The 19643-nt window shown below is 35.9% G+C and overlaps 1 long non-coding RNA gene across 1 annotated transcript; it reads right to left on the reverse strand.

Moving 5' to 3' along the window:
- Nucleotides 1–13905: 13905 nt before the first annotated feature.
- LOC113301895 lies at nucleotides 13906–16812 on the reverse strand. Its single transcript, XR_003336531.1, has 3 exons — nucleotides 16504–16812; nucleotides 14849–14934; nucleotides 13906–14067 (listed from the first exon to the last, which is right to left on the reverse strand). It is a non-coding gene; the product is annotated as an uncharacterized LOC113301895 (long non-coding RNA).
- Between the last annotated feature and the right edge of the window lie 2831 nt (nucleotides 16813–19643).

Below are 19643 nucleotides of genomic sequence, written 5' to 3' on the forward strand. Positions count from 1 at the left end.
CGAATGTACGATGGCCCAAAAATCAAAATTTGGGAAAAACTGATACTTTTCAAATTTTGAACTTGAAATAATCGGAAGTCAACTCAGTTACCAAAACATCCGAATATGGGCTGTCTAACCTTCTATATTGGCCCTTGGAACCACCTAGAGACATGGCATGGTTTGTTTTGAACTTGTAATATTCGGAGGATAATTTTTTTTGTAAAGTCCCGAATGTACGATGGCCCAAAAATCAGAATTTGGGAAAAACTGATACTTTTCAAATTTTGAACTTGAAATAATCGGAAGTTAACTTAGTTACCCGAACTTCCGAATATGGGTTGTCTAACCTTCTATATTGGCCCTTGAAACCACCTAGAGCCATGGCATGGTTTGTTTTGAACTTGTAATATTCGGAGGATAAATTTTTTTTGTAAAGTCCCGAATGTACGATGGCCCAAAAATCAGAATTTGGGAAAAACTGATACTTTTCAAATTTTGAACTTGAAATAATCGGAAGTTAACTTAGTTACCCGAACTTCCGAATATGGGTTGTCTAACCTTCTATATTGGCCCTTGGAACCACCTAGAGCCATGGCATGGTTTGTTTTGAACTTGTAATATTCGGAGGATAATTTTTTTTTGTAAAGTCCCGAATGTACGATGGCCCAAAAATCAGAATTTTGGAAAAACTGATACTTTTCAAATTTTGAACTTGCAATAATCGGAAGTCAACTCAGTTACCCAAACTTCCGAATATGGGTTGTCTAACCTTCTATATTGGCCCTTGGAACCACCTAGAGCCATGGCATGTTTTGTTTTGAACTTGTAATATTCGGTGGATAATTTTTTTTGTAAAGTCCCGAATGTACGATGGCCCAAAAATCAGAATTTGGGAAAAACTGATACTTTTCAAATTTTGAACTTGCAATAATCGGAAGTCAACTCAGTTACCAAAACTTCCAAATATGGGTTGTCTAACCTTCTATATTGTCCCATGGAACCACCTAGAGCCATGGCATGGTTTGTTTTGAACTTGTAATATTCTTAGGATAAATATTTTTTGTAAAGTCCCGAATGTACGATGGCCCAAAAATCAGAATTGGGAAAAACTGATACTTTTCAAATTTTGAACTTGCAATAATCGGAAGTCAACTCAGTTACCAAAACTTCAGAGTATGGGTTGTCTAACCTTCTATATTGGCCCTTGGAACCACCTAGAGCCATGGCATGGTTTGTTTTGAACTTGTAATATTCGGAGGATAAATTTTTTTTGTAAAGTCCCGAATGTACGATGGCCCAAAAATCAGAATTTGGGAAAAACTGATACTTTTCAAATTTTGAACTTGCAATAATCGGAAGTCAACTCAGTTACCCAAACTTCCGAATATGGGTTGTCTAACCTTATATATTGGCCCTTGGAACCACATAGAGCCATGGCATGGTTTGTTTTGAACTTGTAATATTCAGAGGATAATTTTTTTTTGTAAAGTCCCGAATGTACGATGGCCCAAAAATCAGAATTTGGGAAAAACTGATACTTTTCAAATTTTGAACTTGCAATAATCGGAAGTCAACTCAGTTACCCAAACTTCCGAATATGGGTTGTCTAACCTTCTATATTGGCCCTTGGAACCACCTAGAGCCATGGCATGGTTTGTTTTGAACTTGTAATATTCAGAGGATAATTTTTTTTTGTAAAGTCCCGAATGTACGATGGCCCAAAAATCAGAATTTGGGAAAAACTGATACTTTTCAAATTTTGAACTTGAAATAATCGGAAGTAAACTTAGTTACCCAAACTTCCGAATATGGGTTGTCTAACCTTCTATATTGGACCTTGGAACCACCTAGAGCCATGGCATGGTTTGTTTTGAACTTGTAATATTCGGAGGATAATTTTTTTTTGTAAAGTCCCGAATGTACGATGGCCCAAAAATCAGAATTTGGGAAAAACTGATACTTTTCAAATTTTGAACTTGCAATAATCGGAAATAAACTTAGTTACCCAAACTTCCGAATATGGGTTGTCTAACCCTTTATATTGGCCCTTGGAACCACCTAGACCCATGGCATGGTTTGTTTTGAACTTTTAATATTCAGAGAATATTTTTTTTTGTAAAGTCCCGAATGTACGATGGCCCAAAAATCAGAATTTGGAAAAACTAATACTTTTCAAATTTTGAACTTGCAATAATCGGAAGTAAACTTAGTTACCCAAACTTCCGAATATGGGTTGTCTAACCTTCTATATTGGCCCTTGGAACCACCTAGATCCATGGCATGGTTTGTTTTGAACTTGTAATATTCGGAGGATAATTTTTTTTTGTAAAGTCCCGAATGTACGATGGCCCAAAAATCAGAATTTGGGAAAAACTGATACTTTTCAAATTTTGAACTTGAAATAATCGGAAGTTAACTTAGTTACCCAAACTTCCGAATATGGGTTGTCTAACCTTCTATATTGGCCCTTGGAACCACCTAGAGCCATGGCATGATTTGTTTTGAACTTGTAATATTCGGAGGATAATTTTTTTTTTGTAAAGTCCCGAATGTACGATGGTCCAAAAATCAGAATTTGGGAAAAACTGATACTTTTCAAATTTTGAACTTGAAATAATCGGAAGTTAACTTAGTTACCCAAACTTCCGAATATGGGTTGTCTAACATTCTATATTGGCCCTTGGAACCACCTAGAGCCATGGCATGGTTTGTTTTGAACTTGTAATATTCGGAGGATAATTTTTTTTTGTAAAGTCCTGAATATACGATGGCCCAAAAATCAGAATTTGGGAAAACTGATACTTTTCAAATTTTGAACTTGCAATAATCGGAAGTAAACTTAGTTACCCAAACTTCCGAATATGGGTTGTCTAACCTTCTATATTGGCCCTTGGAACCACCTAGAGCCATAGCATGGTTTGTTTTGAACTTGTAATATTCGGAGGATAATTTTTTTTTGTAAAGTCCCGAATGTACGATGGCCCAAAAATCAGAATTTGGGAAAAACTGATACTTTTCAAATTTTGAACTTGCAATAATCGGAAGTAAACTTAGTTACCCAAACTTCCGAATATGGGTTGTCTAACCATCTATATTGGCCCTTGGAACCACCTAGAGCCATGGCATGGTTTGTTTTGAACTTGTAATATTCGGAGGATAATTTTTTTTTGTAAAGTCCTGAATGTACGATGGCCCAAAAATCAGAATTTGGGAAAAATTGATACTTTTCAAATTTTGAACTTGCAATAATCGGAAGTAAACTTAGTTACCCAAACTTCCGAATATGGGTTGTCTAACCTTCTATATTGGCCCTTGGAACCACCTAGACCCATGGAATGGTTTGTTTTGAACTTTTAATATTCAGAGAATATTCTTTTTTTGTAAAGTCCCGAATGTACGATGGCCCAAAAATCAGAATTTGGAAAAACTAATACTTTTCAAATTTTGAACTTGCAATAATCGGAAGTAAACTTAGTTACCCAAACATCCGAATATGGGTTGTCTAACCTTCTATATTGGCCCTTGGAACCACCTAGAGCCATGGCATGGTTTGTTTTGAACTTGTAATATTCGGTGGATAATTTTTTTTTGTAAAGTCCCGAATGTACGATGGCCCAAAAATCAGAATTTGGGAAAAACTGATACTTTTCAAATTTTGGACTTGCAATAATCGGAAGTAAACTTAGTTACCCAAACTTCCGAATATGGGTTGTCTAACCTTCTATATTGGCCTTTGGAACCACCTAGAGTCATGGCATGGTTTGTTTTGAACTTGTAATATTCGGAGGATAAATTTTTTTTGTAAAGTCCCGAATGTACGATGGCCCAAAAATCAGAATTTGGGAAAAACCGATACTTTTCAAATTTTGAACTTGCAATAATCGGAAATAAACTTAGTTACCCAAACTTCCGAATATGGGTTGTCTAACCTTCTATATTGGCCCTTGGAACCACCTAGAGCCATGGCATGGTTTGTTTTGAACTTGTAATATTCGGAAGATAATTTTTTTTTGTAAAGTCCCGAATATACGATGGCCCAAAAATCAGAATTTGGGAAAAACTGATACTTTTCAAATTTTGAACTTGCAATAACCGGAAGTAAACTTAGTTACCCAAACTTCCGAATATGGGTTGTCTAACCTTCTATATTGGCCCTTGGAACCACCTAGAGCCATGGCATGGTTTGTTTTGAACTTGTAATATTCAGAGAATATTTTTTTTTGTAAAGTCCCGAATGTACGATGGCCCAAAAATCAGAATTTGGGAAAAACTGATACTTTTCAAATTTTGAACTTGCAATAATCGGAAGTAAACTTAGTTACCCAAACTTCCGAATATGGGTTGTCTAACATTCTATATTGGCCCTTGGAACCACCTATAGCCATGGCATGGTTTTTTTTGAACTTGTAATATTCGGAGGATAATTTTTTTTTGTAAAGTCCTGAATGTACGATGGCCCAAAAATCAGAATTTGGGAAAAACTGATACTTTTCAAATTTTGAACTTGCAATAATCGGAAGTAAACTTAGTTACCCAAACTTCCGAATATGGGTTGTCTAACCTTCTATATTGGCCCTTGGAACCACCTAGATCCATGGCATGGTTTGTTTTGAACTTGTAATATTCGGAGGATAATTTTTTTTTGTAAAGTCCCGAATGTACGATGGCCCAAAAATAAGAATTTGGGAAAAACTGATACTTTTCAAATTTTGAACTTGCAATAATCGGAAGTAAACTTAGTTACCCAAACTTCCGAATATGGGTTGTCTAACCTTCTATATTGGCCCTTGGAACCACCTAGAGACATGGCATGGTTTGTTTTGAACTTGTAATATTCGGAGGATATTTTTTTTTGTAAATTCCCGAATGTACGATGGCCCAAAAATCAGAATTTGGGAAAAACTGATACTTTTCAAATTTTGAACTTGCAATAATCGGAAGTAAACTTAGTTACCCAAACTTCCGAATATGGGTTGTCTAACCTTCTATATTGGCCCTTGGAACCACCTAGAGCCATGGCATGGTTTGTTTTGAACTTGTAATATTCGGAGGATAATTTTTTTTTGTAAAGTCCCGAATGTACGATGGCCCAAAAATCAGAATTTGGGAAAAACTGATACTTTTCAAATTTTGAACTTGCAACAATCGGAAGTAAGCTTAGTTACCCAAACTTCTGAATATGGGTTGTCTAACCTTCTATATTGGCCCTTGAACCATCTAGAGCCATGACATGGTTTGTTTTGAACTTGTAATATTCGGAGGATAATTTTTTTTTGTAAAGTCCCGAATGTACGATGGCCCAAAAATCAGAATTTGGGAAAAACTGATACTTTTCAAATTTTGAACTTGCAATAATCGGAAGTAAACTTAGTTACCCAAACTTCCGAATATGGGTTGTCTAACCTTCTATATTGGCCCTTGGAACCACCTAGAGCCATGGCATGGTTTGTTTTGAACTTGTAATATTCGGAGGATAATTTTTTTTTGTAAAGTCCTGAATGTACGATGGCCCAAAAATCAGAATTTGGGAAAAATTGATACTTTTCAAATTTTGAACTTGCAACAATCGGAAGTAAACTTAGTTACCCAAACTTCCGAATATGGGTTGTCTAACCTTCTATATTGGCTCTTGGAACCACCTAGAGCCATGGCATGGTTTGTTTTGAACTTGTAATATTCGGAGGATAATTTTTTTTTTGTAAAGTCCCGAATGTACGATGGCCCAAAAATCAGAATTTGGGAAAAACTGATACTTTTCAAATTTTGAACTTGCAATAATCGGAAGTAAACTTAGTTACCCAAACTTCCGAATATGGGTTGTCTAACCTTCTATATTGGCCCTTGGAACCACATCGATCCATGGCATGGTTTGTTTTTAACTTGTAATACTCGGAGGATAATTTTTTTTGTAAATTCCCGAATGTACGATGGCCCAAAAATCAGAATTTGGGAAAAACTGATACTTTTCAAATTTTGAACTTGCAATAATCGGAAGTAAACTTGGTTACCCAAACTTCCGAATATGGGTTGTCTAACCTTCTATATTGGCCCTTGGAACCACCTAGAGCCATGGCATGGTTTGTTTTGAACTTGTAATATTCGGAGGATAATTTTTTTTGTAAAGTCCCGAATGTACGATGGCCCAAAAATCAGAATTTGGGAAAAACTGATACTTTTCAAATTTTGAACTTGCAATAATCGGAAGTAAACTTAGTTACCCAAACTTCTGAATATGGGTTGTCTAACCTTCTATATTGGCCCTTGGAACCACCTAGAGCCATGGCATGGTTTTTTTTGAACTTGTAATATTCGGAGGATAATTTTTTTTGTAAAGTCCCGAATGTACGATGGCCCAAAAATCAGAATTTGGGAAAAACTGATACTTTTCAAATTTTGAACTTGAAATAATCGGAAGTCAACTCAGTTACCAAAACTTCCGAATATGGGTTGTCTAACCTTCTATATTGGCCCTTGGAACCACCTAGAGCCATGGCATGGTTTGTTTTGAACTTGTAATATTCGGAGGATAATTTTTTTTGTAAAGTCCCGAATGTACGATGGCCCCAAAATCAGAATTTGGGAAAAACTAATACTTTTCAAATTTTGAACTTGCAATAATCGGAAGTAAACTTAGTTACCCAAACTTCCGAATATGGGTTGTCTAACCTTCTATATTGGCCCTTGGAACCACCTAGAGCCATGGCATGGTTTGTTTTGAACTTGTAATATTCGGAGGATAATTTTTTTTTGTAAAGTCCCGAATGTACGATGGCCCAAAAATCATAATTTGGGAAAAACTGATACTTTTCAAATTTTGAACTTGCAATAATCGGAAATAAACTTAGTTACCCAAACTTCCGAATATGGGTTGTCTAACCTTCTATATTGTCCCTTGGAACCACCTAGATCAATGGCATGGTTTTTTTTGAACTTATGATATTCGGAGGATAATTTTTTTTTGTAAAGTTACCGAATGTACGATGGCCCAAAAATCAGAATTTGGGAAAAACTGATACTTTTCAAATTTTGAACTTGCAATGATCGGAAGTAAACTTAGTTACCCAAACTTCCGAATATGGGTTGTCTAACCTTCTATATTGGCCCTTGGAACCACCTAGAGCCATGGCATGGTTTTTTTTGAATTTGTAATATTCGGAGGATAAATTTTTTTTGTAAAGTCCCGAATGTACGATGGCCCAAAAATCAGAATTTGGAAAAAACTGATACTTTTAAAATTTTGAACTTGCAATAATCGGAAGTAAACTTAGTTACCCAAACTTCCGAATATGGGTTGTCTAATCTTCTATATTGGCCCTTGTAACCACCTAGAGCCATGGCATGGTTTGTTTTGAACTTGTAGTATTCGGAGGATAAATTTTTTTTATAAAGTCCCGAATGTACGATGGCCCAAAAATCAGAATTTGGGAAAAACTGATACTTTTCAAATTTTGAACTTGCAATAATCGGAAGTAAACTTAGTTACCCAAACTTCCGAATATGGGTTGTCTAACCTTCTATATTGGCCCTTGGAACCACCTAGAGCCATGGCATGGTTTGTTTTGAACTTGTAATATTCGGAGGATAATTTTTTTTTATAAAGTCCCGAATGTACGATGGCCCAAAAATCAGAATTTGGGAAAAACTAATACTTTTCAAATTTTGAACTTGCAATAATCGGAAGTAAACTTAGTTACCCAAAATTCCGAATATGGGTTGTCTAACCTTCTATATTGTCCCTTGGAACCACCTAGATCCATGGCATGGTTTGTTTTGAACTTGTAATATTCGGAGGATAATTTTTTTTTGTAAAGTCCCGAATGTACGATGGCCCAAAAATCAGAATTTGGGAAAAACTGATACTTTTCAAATTTTGAACTTGCAATAATCGGAAGTAAACTTAGTTACCCAAACTTCCGAATGTACAACACAAATCATTGTCATTTATCTGCTCTTCTTTACTTTTCGACCGTGACTACCTCCCAGTCATGCACGACCACGGGTTTGAGCACCTTCAGTTGGAGCACATTCAGCGCTCGATGAAGCTCGAGTTCTTTTACCCATCTTTGATACTGCCACCTTGGGAGGATGCCTCTTCGTGACTTTCTCCCCAAACTGGGAAGCATAATCTTCATTATCCATATTATCAACTAGGTCTCTATCCTCTTTGATCTTCTCAGCTGGCATGGGATCTCCTCTCTTCAGGCATGCAGTTAACATTTTGGAAACACGCTTGAACCTATTCACCTGTTTTTTTTACGTAATGACATAACATCAAACGGTAATTACTTAAGATTTATAGGAATAATATAAAATGAACAAAAATATAAGAACACGCACCAGTCTATCATAACCAGCTGGTTTGTCTTTGATGATACAATTATAACTTGAACCCGCCGCAGTAGTGTTGGATTTGATTTCACGGATAACCAAAGGATGTGATACGTTGTTATACCAACTCATATAGTCTGGAGAATTTTCATCACCTCGGGTGGTTCGTCTACCAGTGTCGATAATGAAGTCATTCCTCTTATCCCAGTTATCAAGAACAATAGGTGGGCCTGTGTGAACAATCGTGAGATTGTCACCACTAGAAGAGCACAACTCCAACTCCAATTTGTAGTAATCCCCCATTTTCTCCACAGGTTGATGTTGTATAAACCCGTGTTGTCGCATCACCCTAGAGGGTTTATACATCACATATCCTGTGGGGTGCCACAATGGTCCAAAATAAAGGTACAAGTCCGACCGAACATTTATATGCCCACTGGCTCGATCTTCCTTGTATGGATCAAAGCATACGTCCGAGGCCTTCAATTGGTCCAAAATCTCCCTCATGCGAATCAACTGCTGCTCTTTTGTCCTAGAACGGTTGTCTTCAAATATAAACTTTGTTCCTCTAGGAGTACCTTTGCACCACCCCGGGTTCTCTCCGGCCAACTTCAGGATAGGGAAGTGGTCATAGATCCATGCCTATATACATAAGAAACCAAGTTTTAGTAAATAGATTGTGTATATTCGGTAGTAATTTCCAAACATTATTTCCGATTATATTTAATCGGAAATAAAACTGAGTACCTATCCACCGAATACCCAACATTCGGAAATAGATATGGATCATTTCCTAACGAATATGCGTCATTTGGAGTTCAGTAACCTATAGTTTTTCTGGCCTGTATATTCCGTAGTAATATCAAAAGAATATTTCCGATTATACATAATCGGAAATAAAACTCAGTACCTAGCCACCGAATAACCAACATTCGGAAAAAGAGATGGATCATTTCCTACCGAATATGCGTCATTTGGAGTTCAGTAACCTATAGTTTTTCTGGCCTGTATATTCGGTTCTAATATCAAAAGAATATATCTGATTATATATAATCGGAAAACAAAATAAGTACCTAGCCACCGAATAACCAACATTCGGAAAAAGAGATGGATCATTTCCTACCGAATATGCGTCATTTGGAGTTCAGTAACCTATAGTTTTTCTGGCATGTATATTTGGTTCTAATATCAAAAGAATATTTACGATTATATATAATCGGAAAACAAAATAAGTACCTAGCCACCGAATAACCAACATTCGGAAAAAGAGATGGATCATTTCCTACCGAATATGCGTCATTTGGAGTTATGAATATGCATTATATGTATTGTCTACCGAATAACTATAGAGTGAGTTATAGAGTTAAAGAAAAAACCTGCAATAGAGCCACGTTCCCGGCAACTTGGAAGGTTCCTAGCCTCGAAGCCTTTCTCAACTCTTCCATCAAGAATGCTAGGCATGTCGTGCCCCAAGAATAGACACCGACTTCATGGAGAGGATCCAAAAGTTGTATAAGGTTGGCGTCGATCCGGTTGCCAGAAGTATTGGGGAATATGACACATCCCAATATACAAAGGAGATATGCGGTGGCAGCGTGGTTCACTTGCTCATCAGTTAACGTTCCATTCTTTTCCTTCTCCAAGGTGCCTCGGAACATATTCATCAAAGCTGTAATGTTGATCTGTCTTGTTCTGTAACTTGCATGCCTCCTAAACTCTGCTGTTGTTGTCTCTTCATTCCAACCTAAGCACTTTTTAGTTAGAGCATAAAGTTGTGCCCAACTTAACTGCTTTGTGTAGTTAAACTTCACAGTTGTGCCTTGGTCGGGAAGGTTAAGAATCTGCACAACATCATCCGGAGTAATCGTCATCTCCCCAAACGGCATATGGAAAGTATCGGTCTCAGGATACATTCTCTCCACGAACGCCGATATGGACACACGATCATGTTCCAACAATGAATTCTCGGCGGCATTAGATAACCCCGAGTTGGCAACAATTGACTTGAACCTTTCACATACACCGGATAAAGGCCACGCAAGCATTTTTGTTGGTACGACGGTAGGTTTGAGTAGACGGACCGCATCTTGATGATCCTATTAAAGTACATAAAAAAATCCTTAATACAAATATTACGATATAACACATAGACAATACATTAATAAAAAATAGTAATTTTATTACCTCGGTTTCGTATATTTCTCTGGCCCATGAGTCTTTGTATCCAAATAGCAATTTTCCTCCATCCGCCGGTAGCCCAAGGATTTTGCCTGCTGGAATACCCTTCTTCTTCAAGTGCTGAGGGACAAGATGTGATGCTTTCTTAGCAATATCCTTCTTTACACCATCTTTTCCTTTTTTGGCTTTTTGGGTACCACTTGGTTGTGCTTCTTCTTCTACTCTTGGCACTGGATCAACTGGTTCAATTTCATGGTGGGGTGTAACTTGTGGAGCAGTTGGTTCTGCACTTTGTTGAGCGTCTTGTTCAACACTTGGTTGCACCCCTTGTTCACTGCCTTGTTGTTCTACACTTTGTTCAGCACTTGGTTGCACTCCTTGTTGACTGCTTTGTTCTTGTAAGCTTTGTTGAGCACTTGAATTATCTTTGGCACTCCTTTCCCTCCTAGCACTAGCTGTCACTTTCTTCCTCCTTTCTCGACTTTGTCTAAACAACAAAGAAAGGAACAATATTTACAAACTATACAATCGGAAGACAAAGTATGGAAATATAACCCGAATGTACACATCAGACGTAAGAAGACACATACTGTTCCCGAATACAAAACAATCGAAAGCTAACTAAACATATTTACAACCGAATATGCATCAATTGGAGTTCAGAAGCTCTAAATTTTTCATCCTACAGAATCGGAAGACAAAGTACACAACTATAACCCGAATGAACAAATTCGGAAGTAAGAAGACACATATTTTTCCCGAATGAAAAACAATCGGAATATATTTAAACATGTTTACAACCGAATATTCATCAACTGGAGTTCAGAAACTCTAAAATTTTATCCTACACAATCGGAGGTATAAAACATTATATTGTCTTCCGAATAAATACTGGCCCCAAAATGGGATTTTTCCTATATCAGAAATTTTGAGATTTTTTCAATATATATATATATATATATATATGTATATATATATATATATATATATTCGGTAGTGAGTGTACTTCCGAATACTGTGTGTCTACTTAAATATATTCGGGAGCCAACAAATTCATTAAACTACCGATTATTACCAGTTTGTATCCAGGAAGATATGGCCAACAATATTCGGCCGATAACCATCAAATATTTCTCCCGAATACTGTCGATGTTCTTGAGAAATGAAGAACACGACTACATTTGGAAGTAAATAAGCATGAATATCGCCCGAATCTGGATAAATAACCGAAAACCCTAGAAATTTTTTTTCTCGATTCGTCGAATTAAAGCGAAATAAACCCCAAAAATGATAGATTCTTACCTAATTGGGGCCATTTGAAGTTGACGAAGTGTTTGACTATCGGAATCGCAACCACCGACTACATCGACGGGTACTTCTTCTTCGCGTTCTTCGCGTTCTTCTTCATTTGCAGCAACAATTTCTTTATTTCTTGCTAAAATCCCAATCTTTGGATCGATACCCAGAGCAACGTTTTTGGTTCTAGGTCTGTGGGTTTCATTTCCCTTATCCATTGTTTTATAAACGAATCGACGATGTTTTGATTTTACGATTCGCGGCGATGTTTCGGTTGAACACAAGAACGAGGGAAAGTTTTTTTTTATTCAACAATCGGAAGATAATATGAAACTGGAAGAAGAAGAGTTGAAATGAGTAGAATTTTTTTTGATTTGGTTTTTATACAGTTTACCAGAAGGGCATTTATGTAACTTCAATATCATATAGGGTACCCCTTAACTAGAGTCTTTGGTTGGGTATAAATTGATGGCCCCTAAATCCTTTCGGGTGGCCCCTAAAAACGCGAGGATTAAAAACCCTAATTACTGATATACCTTTTCCTGTTCGATCCAACACCAGAGAAACTTCACCTCTTCAATTCAATAACGACCCCTCGATTATTCGTTCCAGAACGTCACTTTATCATCAACAGTTCTACAAGAACCCTAATTCCAGAAACCCTAACCTCAATTCAACATCTATTTCATCTTCGTATTCTCCCCCGATCTAATTCAACCACATGAACAACATCTCCACTTTCGATTCAACTTATTAACAAGTTTCTATGAATATTTCACACGAAAGCAACCTAATTCTAATGAACCAAGTTCGACAGAGAGGGAAAGAAGAAGAACAAAAGATAGGAAGAAAGAAGAAAGGAAAGAGAAGAAGAAAAGAGAAATGATTTTCTCTCGACACGTTATGGTGTCGATAAGGCCAAAAGGAAATGATAAAAGCACCTAGATAAGAGATAAGGGAATCCATGCGGTTTAGACAATCTTTCCTTTCATACATATATGAAGATATCTTCTTCATCCGGTATCTTATTGACACGTTCGAGTAATCTAATTCCGGTAACTTTTCGAGACCTATTCAACGGTACTAGTTTCGTATCTAGATCGTTGTTAGGTTAATTTCTATTAAGTAATGTTCGTGTTAAAATAATCGAGTTATTAGCGGTTAATTCTTCACTTGACTGGTCCAATAAAGTTGACGAGCTTGAGGGTCCATACATTCTCCTCACCTTATAACATTTTCGTCCTCGAAAATCAAATCGTCCTTCTGGTCTTCAAAACTCCTCACCTTAGAAAGCGACGTTATATCTCGACTAAGTGCAAGTACTGCTCATACTTACAAACGCGTGAAAATTGACTCATTTCAAATGAGTTCAAAACAACATGAAAATAAGCACAAACCTATACGAATTTCTAGAACTAAAATTTGTGGCTCTAGGTTCAAAAGACTATATTCTTTTCCAACAGATAACTGGTTCTAAGTACGCTAGTAGATACTCTATAATTAGGTTTCTATTTGAATATGTAATCAATCAATCAAAATGAGCAACCCCGGTTATACTGATTTATACACTAACCGATAAATAACTCTAAGTTCCTCACACTGATAATTTTTTTTTATCTTAATAAATTGATGGATCTACGAATAAGTCAAGGTACTCAAAAACTTTCTATATATGATAATTTCATATTTTTTTTCCTAATATTGGATTGACTATGTCTTCTTAATTTCAAACTATTTAGTCTCTAATCTCTTACAACTTCTAAATTATAATACAATTAACTTAACCAACATTTTTTTTGCTTCATAAAAAGTATACACAAACAAACAAATCAATCAACCAATAAATCTTTTAATTATTGATAGCTTAGTGATTAAGATTTATCTCATAACTCAACCCAGTTCGAAGATAATCTTGTTATCTATCTAGTACTAAGTATGATCTATTATTTCCCATGTAAGATCTAATAGTGAGCTCTGATACCAAGTTGTGACGCCCCAACTCCTAAACCTGCTTAGCTATAGGATTACCCCCTAAATGAAGCATCAAATCCATATTATCAATCTTAAGAACCATCTTCACATAAAGTGATAACAAACAAACCAAAACTCTCTGATACAGTATGTTTGAAAGTCTCTCATGTTATATAAATATATAAATGTGTTGTTTTACAGGATAAGGAAAAAATACATATAATACATATACACGCCAACACTATATTCGGTAGAGCACTAAGCTACGAAAACGTATATCTTCGCACGCTTCATTCCTTCTGATTACTGAAACTGAAGTGGGAACAAGTGAGCACATCGTCCCAGAGGGTGCCCAAAGAAACATATAACTTCCAAGTAATCACTAACATGATTCATAGTTCAAAGAATAGAAATTGAAACGAAGAGTAATGAATCTAAGCATTCAGCAATTCATGCAACTAGAAGCAAGTGTTATCCTAACCTCACCAAACTCATTGGAGAAGACGACGCGAGAACAACCCTAACCACTAATAATAACATCATCCACACAGAGTGCCATACAAACCATGATTCAGAATATTACCATCAAGATCCGAGAGTTAGACAAACAAGCATAATATGCACACGAGTGATTTTCCTCAAATAGAATAGTATACATAATATCATAACGGATGAATTACCGCCCTACTAGGTAATATTCAAACGGACGAGTTACCGCCCTACTATCTTAACAAGCAATAATACTATAACGATGAATTACCGACCTACTAATGAAATAGTTATAATAATATTTAAACGGATGAATTACTGCCCTACTATATAATATTGTCGACGGATGAATTACCGCCTTACTTAACTTAGCTAAGAGCCGTGGGGAAACACAGACACTCCTCGCAGGGAAATCTCACAATGCATATCAAACACAACACATCATAGCAATATCGTACATACAGATACAACATATACGTCATACACAAGATACAAAAATATAACATCAAAGTATACGCTATCATGCACTAAAATAGTAAAGACTCGTCATGCTCGCAGATAAAAAGAATGCTCAATGATTACAAGAAGGTTATAAAGTTCCCACCTGTTTTGAAGGCAAACCACCTCCTACCTTGAAATCCAGAATCCACTTGTTCATCTTTTGAATCGGTCGTTGTTAATGTAGACTAACTGTTAATCACACACACTCTAAGAGTTAGCCAAAAGGCTCACACAAGACTCATAACGTAATCTCTTACAATTCTCAAGTTATACGTTAAGTGAGCTATCTATTGTTTGTAAGCCCAATTATGGTTCTACAAATTTGTACAAGGAACCAAATGTAAATTCAGACCATAAGGGGGTCCAATTCTATCAAAATAGGAAAACTATGCCTAAGCCCAAGTCAACTAAATAAGCCCATTAACTTAAGGCCTGATCCATCTGAGTCAACTAACAGTCCCTAACAGTCAATGGGGTCAATTAACAGTCAACGTCTAATATCAAGGTTAAAGTCAACAATTAAGGTTAGGTCAAGTCAACTGAGTCTAAGGTCTAATCAAGGTTCACTGAGTCAAGTCCTGGTCACTGAGTTAACTCAATCAAACTACCTGAGGCAGCTAAAAAGATAGTCATACATATGACTGGGATGACTAACATGTCTAAGTTCAAGAAATAGATATTCAAACAAACGAACCCAAAAACATAACTCCATAAGATCTAACATAAACAACTTCTTAGTTCTAATTCACATTAACTCTAATTGAAATCTTTCTTATGTATTCATTCCGTTCTCAACAACAACTTCATCAACATTACCAATTGATTACAAGATTCAGCACACAACCAGAACCTGAACTATCCACTTATAACTCCACCTTTATCCATTCCAGACCACAGTTCACATAACTATTTCATGTTCAACTCATCCACAATTGAACTTCAGTTTCCATCCATACAACTCATTCAACTTGAGTTCTTACAACCATCTTCATTATCAATTCCCTGAACTATAACTTCAGAATCACCACCAAATTATAGCATCATCACTCCCAGGTCTGCAAAGCTGTTACATATTACTCAAACACATTCCTTATAGCATCAACATCATAACCTAAATCTTGAAACACTTCAATTACCACCATCTGTAACTACACAACTCAACTCCGCAGCTCCATCTCCATTCTTGTTCTATTTCAGCTCAACTGCAGATATATCTCAGACCTCTTCCTTGCATCATATAAAACCACACATAACTCCACCATCCCTAGCTAGTACAATCACTAATCTGCAACAAAACTATCAGGTATTTGACTTTCACCCTCATTACCATCCAATCTACCTTACATGATCTGCACTTCCACTTGCAACATTGAACTGCTGCTGCAACCCACAATTATAATTTGAACACACTCAACTGCAATACTACACAAACTACTTAATCCCAAATACTTCAGCCACCAACACAATTATCCAACCACCATAATCAACTGAAACTCAAATAAGAATCTCAAATTCTCTTATACCCAATTTCTATCATGAACTCAATTAACCACTACAACTGCCAATTCGTCTTCTTCAACTAAGATCAAGAACCCTAATTTCTTTGTGAAACTCAATCTCCTAAAGAAACCCAAATTAAATCTCAAATAACCACCTAGACTAAAATCAACCACATACCCATGAAACAATTCACCAAACGAACTCAATTTCGCATAAACAAAAAGGGAATCATATTAAAAACCCTAATTACTGATTTACCTTTTCCTGTTCGATCCAACACCAGAGAAACTTCACCTCTTCAATTCAATAACGACCCCTCGATTCTTCGTTCCATAACGTCACTTTATCATCAACAGTTCTACAAGAACCCTAACCTCAATTCAACATCTACTTCATCTTATTCTTCTCCCCCCGATCTAATTCCACCACAGAAATAACATTTCCACTTTCGATTCAACTTATTAACAAGTTTCTATGAATATTTCACACGAAAGCAACCTAATTCTTATGAACCAAGTTCGACAGAGAGGGAAAGAAGAACAGAAGATAGGAAGAAAGAAGAATGGAAAGAGAAGAAGAAAAGAGAAATGATTTTCTCTCGACACGTTATGGTGTCGATAAGGCCAATAGGAAATGATAAAAGCACCTAGATAAGATATAAGGGCATCCAGGCGATTTAGACAATTTTTCCATTCGTACATATCTGAAGATATCTTCTTCGCACGGTATATGATTGACACGTTCGAGTAATCTAATTCGCATAACTTTTCGAGACCTATTGAACGGTACTAGTTTCGTATCTAGATCGTTGTTAGGTTAATTTCCACTAAGTAATGTTCGTGTTAAACTAATCGAGTTATTAGCGGTTAATTCTTCATCTGAATGGTCCAATAACGTTGACGAGCTTGAGGGTCCTTACATTTCGCAAAAATTTCTAAAACTATCTAGTAACCGAACTCTACCCATATTATAAAAATAAATAAATAATCTAATGTAATGTAATGTAATCGAACTGTGTTATTTTTCCTACTATGTTGAGTTTCAATTTAACCGAACTTGTCCCACTATGTTCGGTTTGTTCGCAGAAAATCTTGACAAACCGAACTCTTCACTAATTGCATACATGTGGATTTCGGTTAGATATGTTGTTGGGTTAAAGTTTGCGAACCAACCGAACATTACTCTGTAAATCCTATAAACAAAGTTCGGTAACATGTCTGTTTACCGAACGACTAAAACCCTCCATTAAAGAGCGAGTTCGGTAACCTGCGTGTTTGCAAAAAGTAACCGGACTACACTTTCAGATGAGTTCGGTAACCTGTTCTTCACATAAGGTAACCGAACAAGCCCAAATCTACTCTAAAAATTTACAGTTTTTTGAAAATTTGGAGAAATTCAACCAACATTATCTAAGTTTGAAACATACCTAGGTACCCAAATACCCTTCCTCCGGTTGTGGTTGGTAAAATCCATCGTTTTTCATGTTTTCCTTCTTCATCTTCTCTAACTTTACTCTCTCAATAATTCTACTTCTTTAAAAAATAAAACATCTGATTTTTTAATCTCACTAATTATCTTTAACTTAATCATCTCACTAATCATTATACTAACTATTATTAACACTAACTAATCATTACCCAAAATTAATCAGGAGGGTAATTTAGGTATTAATATAAATATCTAGATACCGGATGACCTAGATTTACTTCTAATGTCTTACCCAAAATAAAACCGTGGTCCCCCAAAAAAACCATGGTCCCCAAAAAATCGTTCTAAATAAGAAAAAAGGTGGGCCTGATCAGTTTTTCATCTTTCTTTAGCATTTTTTTCATTAATAACAAGTGGGTGTGCAGACTAAAGACTCGTTTTCCTTCAACAGTTATGATTTTCCATACAATATATACTCGTGTTCTTTGTAAGCATTCGAACCATAAAAATCCAAGGTCTCCAAACAATGTCGTAAGCCTTTATTTTCTCTTCTTTCATGTAACACGACTCTAAAATACCTACAAATGCAAAACAAGCGTAATATACCAAAATACAAGAAAAATAGTTAAGAAATGCATAAAAATTGATATTCAAATGATGTATTTTAGACACTTGTCAAGTTTTTCCATACTTAAACTTTGCTAGTTTTCGAGCAAACAAAACTAAACTAATCCTTAACAAAAATACAACAACTCCCTTTCGATGAGACACAATTACACTTAGCATGTGTAACAAGCCTTTACATCCCCAGGTGTCCCTAGTGGACGATTTATAGTCTCGTGATGGTTTACAAGAGATATATCCACAAAACCTAATCTTCCAACTTTCAATTACTCCAAAGCACGTGCATTCGTCGCGCTAAGAAGACAAAAAGGTTTTGCACATTAATAATAAGAAGTTAACCAATGTCATATATAAGAATTTAAGTTCGAAAGCGATTGATTATCTCGACTTCTGCCTCACCAATAGAGTTTTGTAAAATTACTCAAAAGATGGATTTTTGGTCTCATATGTGTGAAATCAGGAATCAAGATAGTACACATGTACACGTTGAATGATGGGAAGGGAAAAACCTTTCGAAATAATATTTTGAAAACCCATAGAAATGAGGAAAACAATATTTTTTTTCTGATGATCTCTAAGAATATAAATCGATCACTATTTGAGGATATGAATACTTACCATGATGTCCAATATATAGTTAGCACAACTCTCACATCATCCCATAGAAACGTCATCGTCTTCAAACTTCATCTGATGATGATGAACTCTTGAAATTCGTAGAACCTTGACAACTGCAACTCTTTTTATCAATTCCTTGTTACTTGAAACTTCTTCATAAATTTTTCTTCTTCCCCACAGATTTATTAAATGAATACAAACTAAAGCAATGAAATTTTTATCTTGTCTATTTTTCCTTTTCCTTTTTTTTTTTGCAAAAAGAAAAATTAAATAAAAACTGAAAATGAGACAAAATAATGAAACAACTACGACTATGGGAGAAGTACTTTACCTCTTGATTCTTCATAATTTTTATTTATCCGATATCATAAACTTCAATAACTCTCATCCTTTGGTAATCTTCGCTCTTGTACATAAATCTTCAACTTGTTGATAAAATTCTGCTCCTTGTTTTGTTACTTTACTTGGATCTGAAACTCGCTTTTTCTTGTACCGTTGCTTGTAAATATTGAATGTCTTCAACTTCCCTTCGAATTTGTGATGCTTCGCTTGTTGATAATGATGGTATTTATATGGACCTATTGTTGTCGAGAGAAATAATGGATGGTACTAACTGCAAACAAGATTACAAGGGAGAATGTAAGTTAACAATTCTGATGGTACCCTAGTGATTGGATAAATAACACTCAAAAGATTAAAAAGAAAAAGTGCTGAAATTGGTACGAAAT

This window comes from Papaver somniferum, chromosome 8 (assembly GCF_003573695.1).
Source record: "Papaver somniferum cultivar HN1 chromosome 8, ASM357369v1, whole genome shotgun sequence".
In the NCBI taxonomy this organism is placed as follows: Eukaryota; Viridiplantae; Streptophyta; class Magnoliopsida; order Ranunculales; family Papaveraceae; genus Papaver; species Papaver somniferum.